We start from the raw sequence: 13,966 nt of genomic DNA on the forward strand, positions 1-13,966 counted from the left end.
ACAGAAACAGACATTAAGAAAAATTAAAAACAGGGCTTCCTGGGCGGGACTTACTGATGGTAGCAGCTAAACACAGCTGCTCCTGTATTACCAGTGGCGTTATCTGTTAAGATGATCATTCATCAGACATCTGACAGACACCTTCCTCTTCGGGAAAAGAAGGGAAATGAGAGACGTTTTGTCAAGCAAATGCCTTTCTGATCTTTGCAGCTTTTGTGTCTGTGAAGAGAAGGGGGGCCAGCTGAAGGCAGAACTGCTCCGCGCTGGAAATCTCCGGCTGCCTTGCAGCCCCAAGTAAGCTTCCCTCCCACTCAGTTCAAAGATTGAATTACCTGATTCCAAAACGAGCAGAATTCGTATGCAAGATCATTAATTGTCTATTTAAATCTAGCTTCTTTGCTACAAAATCCTCTTCCGTTATTTTACCTATTTAAAGAAGTGTCTAAAATGGCGACGAGCCAGTTGAATTGCTGACTAACATTGTTTATCTAATTATACGGAGTCTCAAAACTTCAAAGAAAGGGAGGGAATTTCACCTCACAGTCGGCCAACAGATCTTTACTAATTAGTTTCACTTTTAAAGTTTTAAAAGACTCTTTGCTAATATAGAGACATTCCAAACAGAGGTGAATATGCTGAACTGTTTCGTTAGGCCTGCCGGAATAGCCAGGTTTTAATAGCTTTTCAGAAGGCTATGGGAGTGGGTAGGGTCCGGATTTCATTTTTGAAATCAGGTTCATTGATTACAAATTAATGTGAATAAAGTCTCTATGCAGGGTTGCCTTTCCCAAGTGGCACCTCTCAAATGTGTTACAACTTAGAATGTTTGGAAGGGTGGTATTTACACATCTGGAAAGTGCCAGGTTGAGGGATGAAACTTATGCTCTCTTGACTCAATTCAATGCACCATATCTTAAATTCACTTGAATTACACTTAATCTGGAGATTATCCAAGATCGTTAATAGTAATAATAATACAAAAGAAGCAAGTGTGGATAATTGATGAGGCAAAAGAATAGAATAACAGAGTTGGAAGTGGCCTTGGAGGTCTAACCCCCTGCTTGGGCAGGAGACCCTATACCATTTCAGACAAACGGTTGTCCAATCTCTTCTTAAAAACTTCCAGTGTTGGAGCATTCACAACTTCTGGAAGCAAGTTGTTCCACTGATTAATTGTTCTTATTGTCAGGAAATTTCTCCTTAGTTCTAGGTTGCTTCTCTCCTTGATTAGTTTCCACCCATTGCTTCTTGCTCTACCCTCAGGTGCTTTGGAGAATAGCTTGACTCCCTCTTTTTTATGGCAACCCCTGAGATATTGGAACACTGCTATCATGTCTCCCCTAGTTCTTCTTTTCGTTAAACTAGACATACTCAATTCCAGCAACTGTTCTTTATATGTTTTAGCCTCTAGTCCCCTAATCATCTTGGTTGCTCTTCTCTGCACTCATTCTAGAGTCTCAACATTTTACCAAGGGATAGTCAAATAGAAGACAAAGAATTGAAGATAACCACAAAGTATCATAATCTGAAAATTGAAATGAAAAGATAATGGAACAAATCAGCTATGGCGGTCCCAGTGGTTATCAGCACACTGGGTCAAGGGTAAAATTCACTTACCTTTGCTACCGTTCGCATGCGCAGAGGGTCAAAAACAGATGTGATGACGTCCTGGCGGGTGGGCAGAGCACCCCGGCAAAGGTAAGCAAACAGCAGGGGAGGGGAATCCACTGTGCCACGCGGTTTAGATTATCTAGAAAGCAGGAAATCCTACTTTCTCCTAATATAAATTGCATGTCACAGCTCATCGTCAGAAAAAACGGTTCACCCGAACCGATAGCATTCTCCCCCACTACCGGTTTGGGTGAACCAGTATCATTTTTACAACTGATTCGGGCAAACCAGTCCGAACCAGTAGCATTTCACCCAGAGATGAGTTCCTACCAGTTCGCACCTATTCGGTAGAACCGGTTCGTCAAATCTACCGAACCGGTTAGAAGAGGTTCCACCAGTGGACCCGGAAAGCAGGCCACACCTACAGAAGAGGTTCCAAAAATTTTTGAAACCCACCACTGGTCCTTGGATATGATTATTCTACACTATCATGCTCCTATTTATAAAACTCAGTGCCTCTGTGAAAGGTAAGGATGACTACTGCGTTTGTGGTGCAATCAGAACATTGCGTGTGTTGAAGTTGTTTTAACGCAAACCAAAGATGCCTTTTAAAAAACAAGTTTACATCATATTCTTATGCATGCCAGTGCTGTGTGTGAGGTAATTTAAGGTGGTTCTGACAAGTGTCGTCAGCATCTTCATATCTGGTCACATGGGCGGCAAGCCACTCCCATCTGGTCACATGGGCAGCAAGCCACTCCCACAAAGGAGGCCACACCCACAGAGTAGGTTCAAACAATTTTTGAAACCCACCACTGATTTCACCCCTACACTGGGTGCCATACCAAAAAACTTTGGATGGCGCTTAGAAAATCTGTGCATTGAGAAAATTTGCATCTGTTACTTGCAAAAAGCCACACTGCTTGGATCTGCACACATACTATGCCAGTACATTATGACATCCCAGGTCCTTGGGAAGAACACAGTGCATGTGAAGGCCAACACCAACTAAAGAGCTAGCAGCAGGGACATCACATTGTTGTGACCAGATAATAATAGAACACTTAAATATACCTACTTTTTGAGAGGCTGTTTCTGCCTTCCGACAAACACACTGTATCGGATAGTTGGCTGATCAGAAAAGATATAAAACATCGATTCCTTGAAAAATCACACAAAAAGCTTTAGCTACACGCAACTTGTAGAAGTAAATCTTTTGGTTTCGTTTCATCAGGTTCACTACAACTGCTAGCATGTAATTTATTGCTTGCAAAATGCATGAGAGCCAAAATAGAGCTGAACCCGCCCGAAGGCTACTTCAGAAGCTTAAAGCATATCAGGTCAAAAAACAAATCCAGACAAGGAAGGGCTGGATTATTTCAGACGGATTAAAAGGTCAAAGGCCTGGCATAGAAAAAAAAACAGGGTGAAATGCCCCCAAAAAACCCTGACTGCAAGACACCCCCCCCCAGTCCAAAAAATGCCTTTACCTCTCTTGATGATGCATCCCTCAGTAGACAGTGTCTTGCACTACATTACGTCCCTTTTAGACACTTGCAGACTATCAACTTTTTATTGTGATTTATTGAGTTTGGGGGGTTGCTCCTCTGCTTCCTGATTTGGATTTCTGCACTCAGTAGAAATCACTGGTGGGTTTCAAATTTGTTTAGAACCTCTTCTGTAGGTGTGGCATGCTTTGTGGGAGTGGCTTGCCGGCCATGTGACCGAGTGGGAATGGCTTGGCAGTCATGTGACTGGGTGGGTGTGACCAACTTGTAAAATGTGGTGAAACTCACTTAACAACACTCTTGCTTAGCAACCAAAATGTTGGCTCAGAAACTCTGGCATTTGAAGCACGCAAGTCTTTTTTTTTTTTTTTTTACTTTCAAATGTTTTATTCATTTTCAATTTTGTACATTCACTTATATACTGAATATTTGCAATAATAATAATAATAATATAAAAAAATAAAACAAACCTAAACACAACTCATCATCCAACATATAAAACCAACCTGTCGCTTTCATCCTCCATACACCCCTTCTTCTCCCCCTCCAACTTTCCTTTCTCCCTCCAACAATCACCCCTCCTACTTCCCTTTCCCCTCCTATCTTCCTTTCTCGCCTTCCTCACCCTCCTTCCCCTCTCATCCTCCTTACATTCCCCTCTTCCTCCCTCCTTACTTCTCCCTCTTCTTTTCCTCTATTTCTCATTTTGGTGCATTTCTCTATTCATTAATCTATTCAGTTACTAAAAATTGCGCTAAAAAGAAAAGAGAAGAAGAAAAAAAAAAAGAAAAGAAAAGAAAAAAAAGAGAAAAATAAAAAGAAAAGATAAGGAACAACAGTATACAAGTGTATTCTTCTTATTCTATATATTGAGACTATATCTCCACCCACCCACCCACCCCCAATGAACCCCCCTCCCTAATCCCCTCCGACTTCCCAGGTCCCACACCCGGCACAGTTCACTACCATTCACCTTCTAGAATATCTTATAGTCAAATAGATTAAAAATAATAATGAAAATAAAATAAAAAGAACACTCCGAAAAAAATAAATAAAAAAAAATAAATAAAAATCTTTTTGCATTATGCTCAGCCTCCCATCATTATTAAAATTTAAACAGTATAGATCATTCCATTTATATTTTATCTTCGTCCCTTGCTTCTTTGATATTTACCCCCATCTTCCTGTAGACTCTCCAAATAGCCTTTCTTAACCTTATATTCAGATAATAGTTTATACAAAAATCAATTTACCTTCTAATACAGAGCAGTCTAATCATACTTTCGCTACTCTTCTTCCTACCCCTCGCTTCTCATCTCCATTCCTCCCAAGCCAAAATTCCATAAGATTAGGATCTCTCTCTTCACTTTAAAATCCTGAGCTTTTTATGTTAGACTTCAAGCATGTAAATCCGTAAAATGTGTGCCCAAAATCCATACCACTTCATTCAGTCCCAAGATCCCTTCATCAATATCCCGCTCCACCTTCCCTTCTGCCCCACTCCTCCCGACTCCATTCATCCCAAACCGCAATTCAAATAAATCTTGATCTCCACTTTCCTCACACCAGAAAACAATTCATGCGCAGTTTGGATTAAAATTCAAATAAGTCTTATAAAGATCCCATACAATATCTGTCCAAAATAAGCGATGCTTCTTTCCGTTCCTCATCGATATACAGCTTTACCATTTCATACCAAACAGGAATCCTAAAATTTTAATCAATCTAAGAGTTTAAAAAGTATTTTAAAAACATCGCTGGATCTTTATTCTTTACTCTTCTGCCCTTCCGGAAAGAGAAGGCAACCCTCTGCCTTATAGCCAAACTGAGGATTTAGCCATATCTTCAAAGCAGCGGGACACGTGGCTATAAAGCACGCAAGTCTTAAAGCTGTCAAGTTACAAGAACCTTGCACCCCTAACCCTTTAGAAAAAAAACCACAGGGGTGTTCAAACTTGACAGCTTTAAGACTTGTGGACTTCAACTCCCAGAATTCCTCCACTCGCTCTTCATCTTGATGATGAGCGGACAGGCGGGGGGAGGGAGCTGGAACCGGTTCTAAACGGCACTGTAGATTTGTGGAACCTCTTCTATAGGAGAGGTTGGAACTGGCAGGAACCCACCCCTGGTAGAAATGATCATTAATGGTCCACCATACCATAAAAGTTTGCACTTTTAAAATTTACTTAATTATCAGCTTTTATTTGCAGATCTCTTCCTGAGTGACATTGTGTCTATTCTTGGACAACACAATATTGCTTCCTTAGCAATCAAATTGTAAATCCCTAAACTGAAAAGCTGAAGGCTTGGAATTCTTCCCAAATGGTGGTGGGTTTTTTTTACCCAACCCCAATGCATTTTATATCCTGAAGGACCTCCGGTACTGATAGCATAATCCTATATATGCCTATTCAGATGTAAATCCATTAAATTCAGTGGGAATTACTCCCAGGTGAGTGGAATATAGGAATGCAGTTTAAGTTGCAACTTTATCTTTTTTGCAAGTGCTCATCAGTAGCTCTAAGGAAGTACTTTCATTAAGAGCTTGAATTTGAAATAATTTGCGATAATGTGGCTGAATTGAATGCTCAGAAGTGGGAGAGTTGTATCTAAGTAATAGAGCACGTCGTTATTTAGTGCAAATGCTAATAATCCACCTGGCTCATTTCCTTTAAAAAAAATCTATTTAGTACACAGCAAATCTAATGAAGTAAAATTCAAACAAAAATAATTAATCTTAACATGGCAATGCCTTGTAAGATGAGGCATCAGAACAAAAAGCTCAACAGATTTTAGAAAACGTTCTTATCCAAAAGCTCTTACCTAAACACATGATACATCTTACCTCCGATATTGTATCTATGATATAGCTTTCACCCTACATCCAGGGTCCATACAATCTGAGCATTTATAGCAGGGATATCTAACCTTGGAGATTTTAAGACTTGTGGACTTCAACTCCCAACTTGGCTGAGGAATTATGGGAGTTGCCTTGGTACAACACAGTGTTTCCACTGCTTAAAATCTCCTAATGATCCTTATTGCTCAGTGGAAATTTGAAAGAATGTCTCCAAAGCTCTATTCCTAGTTCTCTAAAATTGCTTGTGTCTTCAAGTTGTGTTCATTCCTTTGGCTTCATTATCTCACCTATAGTTTACTTTTATATGGAGAAAGCAGGAAGGTTGCATTTTTATTCCACTACTAAAAGCACTGGGGGGGGGGGGGGAGGAAATGTTACCACTGACTACTACTAAATTCTAGCTTGTATTTTACTCCATTCCAGGGTTGGTTTGGGTTTTTTTGGGTATCATAAAAATGTAGAGTACAGCACCATCTTGTGGCTTGATACTTCTACTAAAGCAATATCATTGGTAGAAGAAAATCAGTCTTCTCAAACTAACAACCATGACTTTAAAATAACTCACACCTGAGATCAGCTCTAGAAAAATGTGGAGCAAGCTATGGAGGCATTATGCACTTCTCATATAATCCTATCTGCCCATTTAGGAGGAAAACAGGCATTAGGATTCATTCCCAGATAAAGAGGTAGTGTTCTGAATATGAATAAGGGTACATTCATGGAATTTGTAGGGGATGCAAGTAAAGTGTATATGAGAGGAGTACTGATGAATATAAACAAAATACATAGACATAAACAAGGGCAAAAATGAAAAGAATTGGAAGAGGAAATTAAAAGAAAAATTTGAAATGTATCCAAATTGTGTTATAGAGGGAAGGAGGTGTTTCAACAGGAGGAGATTTAAAAGGCATTCCGGGAATTTTTTTTACAGAATTGTACAAAGGGGACAAAATTAAGGGTTTAGATATGGACAAATACTTAGATAAAGAGAAAATACCCCTAGTTAGAGAAGAGTACAGGCAAAAGTTGAACCAACCAATAACCTCTGGGGAAATCCTGCAGGTAATCAAACAACTAAGATTAGGAATAATGTAAACTGCTTAAAGTTTGTGTAACGGCAAGAGGCTGAGTTCAATGCAGAGATCTTACTGACTTTTTTTTTCTTTTTTTAAAATTTTCTTGGTTTTAATATATTTCAGACTGTGTTTGATAAAAAGCTACACCGTGTACGGGCTCTGGGAAGTCGGGGGGGGGGGAAGGGAGGTGGGGTCCTAGGGGGGAGGGGGGAAATATAGTATGTGCTAGATTTTAAAGTAATATGATTGCACTTGTATACTGTTGCTTTTTTAATTTTAGTGTAAAAATAGGAAGCTGAATATATTGATAGATAGTAGAAATACACCGAAGGGAGGAGCAGAGGGAAAGAAGAAAGAGGGGTAGAGAGGGTGGGAGAGAGGATTGGAGGGAGGGTGAGATGGAAGGAAGGGAGTTTATTGGGAGAGAGGAATGATAGAGGGGGAGGGGAAGTAGGGTAGAGGGGAATGTTGGAGGGGAGAAAGGAAAGTTGGAGGGGGGTGAAAGAAAGGGTGTATGGAGGGTTGAAGTAGTATATTGGGTTTGTATTTTGGGGGGTATTGTTGACAAGAATGGCTGTGTTTATTGTTCAATGTTATACGGCCCCGGTCATGCACAGTATATATGTGACTGTATGAAATGAAAATGAAAATAAAACATATTTACAAGTAAAAAAAAAAAGAGAGAGAGAGAGAGAGAGAGAAAAGAGGTAGTTTTCCCCCATGTAATACTCATGGTTCACCGACAAATGCGTGCTCAACAAAAGCGCGCCGACGAAACCTCAGCGAGAAAACCGCGAGTTCTAAATTGCACCGACAACAGTGCGCCGACAAAAGCGCGCCTTCAACAAACAAGTAATAACTGTGAATTCTAAACCTAACCCTAAACCTAACCGTAAACCTAACCCTGAACCTAACCCTGAACCTAACCCTTACCTTAACTGAAATCGCGCTTTTGTGGGGGCGCTTTTGTTGGCGCGTTGTTGTGGGCGCGTTTATGACGTCGCGGTTTTCTCGCCGCGATTTGGTCAGCGCGCTTTTGTCGTGCGCGCATTTGTCGGGTAACGGATACTCATACTCCAAACACCCAGGTGGACTCCACTTCCCAGGTGACATATCTCCTGCCTAACAAGGCAATTGAATGCATTTTCTCTCTTCTTTTCTTGAATCATACATTTTGAAGAACCTAGCAAAGGCTTGTCATCAAGGCAAGGTCTGAAGAAGAAGAGCACACATCTACCATCCTGTTGCTAAGTAGATTTAGATTTGGGATCTCAAAGGTGCTTTTTCCATAGGACAATTGAACTTTCTTTTTTAAAAAAAAAACAAACACACATTTTGCTTCTTATCCAAGAAGCTTGTTCAGTTCAGTTGTTTTCAAAGGAAAAAAAACAACAAGAAAGTCCAGTTGCTTTTTGAAAAAGCACCTTTGGGGAAACTACAACTTGGATGGTTGAGAATCTCCATAGACATCTAGATTTGGAATCTTTATTTATTTAGTGTTTACATTTATAGGATAGAGACATTCAATGAAATAGAACAGACTGTAAATAGGAACAGCTTAAAAATAACAATCATCAACAACAGCAGCATTACAATGTAATCCAAATCACTCAGACCCAGCCTAACACTACGGGGGGGACAGGTTAGTCCTCTCTCAGAAGTTGTGTTTCAATGACCGCATGTGAATCATCAAGGTGTCATCTCCAAATCCACTATGGAAGAACGCCAATCAATATAATCTTCCATTGCAATATGAAGGTCTAAAAGCCCTACCTGAAAAAGCACTGTGGGCTTATAATTTAATATTTGGTCTCCAGGGAAGGCCAATACCATGGTTCACTGACAAATGCGCGCCGACAAATGCACGCCGACAAATGCGCGCCGACAAAAGTGCGTCATCAACAAACAACATAGTGGGACGCGAAAACAACGGTATAACCCTAACCTAACCCTAACCGCGCTTTTGACATCGCAGTTTTGTCGCCGCGGTTTTGTCGGCACGCATTTGTCGGGCGCGCATTTGTCGGGTCACGCAACACCACAGCATTTTTTCATGACATGACATTCCTTTCCCCAAATAGATCCAAACACAATTGCTGTTTTTGGCAGATAAATAGGGTAGAATATTCTCTATTTTCAGTATGGCCACTAGTCAGCCGTAGAGTTTTAAATGAAGAAAAAATAGGCATTTGAAAGCTTCCATCATACAAAGGGCTATTACCATTTACTACTGTAAAACGGTTCCACCACAAAACCGCGCTCGACTAAACCGCGTCCGACTAAACCGCGTAGCTGACGTCATCAACAGGGCGACAACAGCGCGGAGACAGAAGCACGCTGTAAACCCTAAACCTAAAATTAACCCCTAAACCTAAACCTAACCCCCCTAAACCTAATCCTAAACCTAACCCTAACCCTAAACCTAACCCTTAACCTAACCCTAAACCTAACCCTAAACCTAACCCTAAACCTAACCCTAAACCTAACCCTAACCCTAACCCTTAACCTAACCCTAAACCTAATCCTAACCCTTAACCTAACCCTAACCCTAACCCTTAACCTAACCCTAACCCTAACCCTTAACCTAACCCTAAAGCTAACCCTAAAGCTAACTCTAAACCTAACCCTTACCTTAAGTTGAATCGGCTTGCTTTCAAAGCGCTATTTAAAGCGCCCTTCTTTCTCCACACTGGCTGTTGTCGCCCTGTTGATGACATCAGCGACGCGGTTTAATCGGGCGCGGCTTAGTCGAGCGCGGTTTTGACGGGTCACGCTGCAAAACTATAATACTATGTAGTATATAATACAGAATAGTGCCTACTGTATTAGTTTTCATTTTCTCCCAAATTCATTACTGCATGCCCATTTACTATGAGGTTCAGGAATTGTGGGTTGTTTACCATTTCACGGTTTTGTAGGAAAATACTCTCAAAAACTAATGCATTTTTTACAAAACTCCTCCCTTAGGATAGCTAGGAGCAAAATCTAGGCATTCATTCTTTGCTGATTTGATTTGATTCTGGCTGAATGGATCCCCCCCCCCCCGCTCTTTCAATAGTGTCACTTCTTTCATGGAGAGTTGCTCAGGTCCTCTCAAATTTTGAATTCCTTTAATATGTGGCAACAGCTCTGAAAGAGGCAACAAAGCCGAAACTCATCCTGTTTGATTTGATAGCTCACTCAAACTCATTATCAAATGAATCTGATTAAGGCAGTGGACAGGAGCGAAGTAATGAAGAAAATAACCGGCACCATTTGGGGAATGTGTTATGCGCCTTTTTAATGAATCCAACATCACTGTACGTGAGTAAAGTCCTCGGGGATGTTGGCTTGTAGCTTCTACCCTGAATTCATAATGTTTGCTTCAATCTGCATAATATGTTTAGCCAAACAAATTGAAAGACCCAGTTGTTGCATTTGTACCATGTGCAAAATTTGGATAGGATTCACTTATTTGTTTGTCTCTTAGCATGCAGTCTGTTTGGTTGATTCATTATTCAGTGTTTTGAGCAAACTCAGAAAACATCACCAGGCTAAGCATCTTGTGTGGACATAATGTAGCCTATCCAGTGGTGGGTTTCAAAAATTGTTCGAACCTACTCGGTGGGTGTGGCCTCCTTTGTGGGAGTGGCTTGCCGCCCATGTGACCGGATGGGAGTGGCTTGCCGCCCATGTGACCGGATATGAAGATGCTGATGACACTTGTCAGAACCACCTTAAATTACCTCACACACCGCACTGGCATGCATAAGAATATGATGTAAACTTGTTTTTTAAAAGGCATCTTTGGTTTGCGTTAAAACAACTTCAACACACGCAATGTTCTCATTGCACCACAAATGCAGTAGTCATCCTCACCTTTCACAGAGGCACTGAGTTTTATAAATAGGAGCATGATAGTGTAGAATAATCATATCCAAGGACCAGTGGTGGGTTTCAAAAATTTTTGGAGCCTCTTCTGTAGGTGTGGCCTGCATTCTGGGTCCACTGGTGGAACCTCTTCTAACTGGTTCGGTAGATTTGACGAACCGGTTCTACCGAATAGGTGCAAACTGGTAGGAACCCACCTCTGGCTATTATACCATTATTTAACAGGACTGTGCAGTGATCTAGATTCAAGGAGCAAAATATGGAATGTAAATGGACATCTATGCTAGAATATCTCAAACCATGTGCATCTTTTCCTGGGCTAACATTAAGGGGGACACAGCTCAGGATGCTTTAAGACATTCCTGACAGGCTCCATAAACCTGCCCAGACCTTCTTCACCAGAACGAGTAGCTTCCTCCAGCAATGATGGAGAAATTATGGGTGTTGACCTCTTATCTGCTAGACACCAATTCAGCAGCACTGGAGAAAAGTCAGTGATTTTATTTCCAAAACCAGGTGGGAAATTGGCATACAAAATATGCGCATCCCATCCCATCCATCTTCCCCCATGGGTAGAACTCTCAATCATTTTCTCTTTTCTCTCTCTCTCTCTCTCTCTCTCTAGTCCTAAAAAGGAATGCAGCTGAGTTTGGAGATATCATCCTGGAATGTATGTGGGGGAAGAAACTTCCTCACTGGCAAGCAAACACAACATTATATCTGGATTTTTTCTTTAAAAAAAAGTTTGAGCAGATACATTCATAACAACATGTTTTATCAGTGCATTCATATGTCTTGGGGTTAGGGGAGCGGGAGGGGGGGGGCTTGAAAACACACTTCCTTTTTTTTCTTTTATTATTACTTTTTCCAATACAATTTGTGTCTGGTAACCATTTAAGCATCACCAAGCGTTTCACAAAAGCAACGCAAAGCTAAATTATAGGTATACACGGACATGTGGATATAATTCCGTAATCTAAATAGAACTATAATCTAGCTATCCACATAGTCTAGCTATCCGCTGGACTAAGATCTCAAAACAAAGAATAGCTTTCTTCAGAGCCAGATTTAACATTCTTCCTTCAGCACTCCTCCAGGGCAGGTATAAGGGAACACCTATAGCAGAACGGGTTTGTATATGTGGCAAAGGAGAAGTGGAAGATAATTCACATGTTCTATTACACTGCGAGCTATACAGAGCTTGTAGGTCTGCACATATTCTCCCCTTATTAGAGAGATTGCCAGGGACGGCAGACCATTTTTATCTAGGCTTCCTCCTCCAGGACACTAACCCGGTTACCACGTATGCAGTGGCAAAGTTCTGTGCTGCTGCAATGTCCATAAGAAAAAAATGGGCTACAGAAGTATAGTACCATCTTGTACCAATTATCTGGACATACCTCTAACAATCTTTGGACCATTATGCTATTATCCACTTTTAATGTCAATACTTTTTAATTATATTTTAACGTTAGTATTTTTTAATGTAGTGTAAAAACTAAGGTGTATTGCTGGTCTTTGACCGTAATAAAGATTTTACTTACTTACTTACTAAGACTGTTAGAGGTGAGCAGTTCAGTTCAGAATCTAAGTGATTGCTGTGGTGGTGGTGGCGGTGAACAGCCCGATTATTGGTGTTCTGAACCTTTAAAATAGACATGGCTGGGGCAGCCCTTCAGAGCAGTGACGTGCGGTGAGGTTTATGGCCGGTGAGGCAGTCCTCTCCCCCGACACCCCACTGACTTTCTTTCGCCTGCCTGTGCTCGCGGCAGAGCTCAGGCGGGCTGCCGCGAGCTCAGGCAGGCGAAAGAAAGTGACTTTCGCCTGCCTGTGCTCGCGGCAGAGCTCAGGTGGGCTGCTACGAGCTCAGGCGGGCTGCCGCGAGCTCAGGCGGGCGAAAGAAAGTGCTTTAGTCAGTGGGGTGTCGTGGGAGAGGAGAGAATGCCTGAGCATTGCATTTATTAAAGAAAAAAAAGGAAATTTGAAGGAAAAGAGGGAGCGTGGGGTGGGGGGCATCAGAAACGGAGAAAGAGAGGAGGAAGAGTGAGCACGATGCTGCAGCTTTAAACAGAATGACAGAGTTGAAGCCTCTAAAAATGCGCCCTCTACTATGAGGCAGGAGAACTGCGTGCCCCAACTACTTCGGGATTTTTTATGCTTTTAATCCTCGCTTAACTCTGCTCGAGCGCCTAAAAAGTCAGACTAGATGAGGCATGCAGTTCTCCTGCCTCATAGTAGAGGGCGCTTTTTTAGACGCTTTTTTAAACAGGCAGTCATTCACGGTGTGGCAGCAGCTAGCTAGCCTAACCTCAGCACTCACCTTTTCCCGTTTACATTTTTTTTTCCTTTTCATGATTGACAGTGGTGAGGCTGTGCCTCCCCTGACTGCACGTCACTGCTTCAGAGAGTAGAATAGGGATGTCCAATCTTGGCAACTTTAAGGCTTATGGACTTTAACGCCTAGAATTCCCCAGTGCTAGTTGGGGAATTCTGGGAGTGGAATTCCACAAGTCTTAAAGAGGCCAAGCCTGGACATCCCTGCAGTAGACTGTCGTCTTATGTAAAACATGTCACATAACTCTCTTAGACCTTAAACCACTAGCTGTTGTACCAGTGGTGGGTTTCAAAAATTGTTTGAACCTACTCTGTGGGTGTGGCCTCCTTTGTGGGAGTGGCTTGCCGCCCATGTGACCGGATGGGAGTGGCTTGCCGCCCACGTGACCGGATATGAAGATGCCAACGACACTTGTCAGAACCACCTTAAATTACTACACACGCAGCACTGGCATGCATAAGAATAGGATGTAAACTTGTTTTTTAAAAGGCATCTTTGGTTTGCGTTAAAACAACTTCGACACACGCAATGTTCTGATTGCACCACAAACGCAGTAGTCATCCTTACCTTTCACAGAGGCACTGAGTTTTATAAATAGGAGCATGATAGTGTAGAATAATCATATCCAAGGACCAGTGGTGGGTTTCAAAAAATGTTGGAACCTCTTCTGTAGGTGTGGCCTGCTTTCCGGGTCCACTGGTGGAAC

Source organism: Thamnophis elegans, chromosome 8, assembly GCF_009769535.1.
Source record: "Thamnophis elegans isolate rThaEle1 chromosome 8, rThaEle1.pri, whole genome shotgun sequence".
Classification (NCBI taxonomy): Eukaryota; Metazoa; Chordata; class Lepidosauria; order Squamata; family Colubridae; genus Thamnophis; species Thamnophis elegans.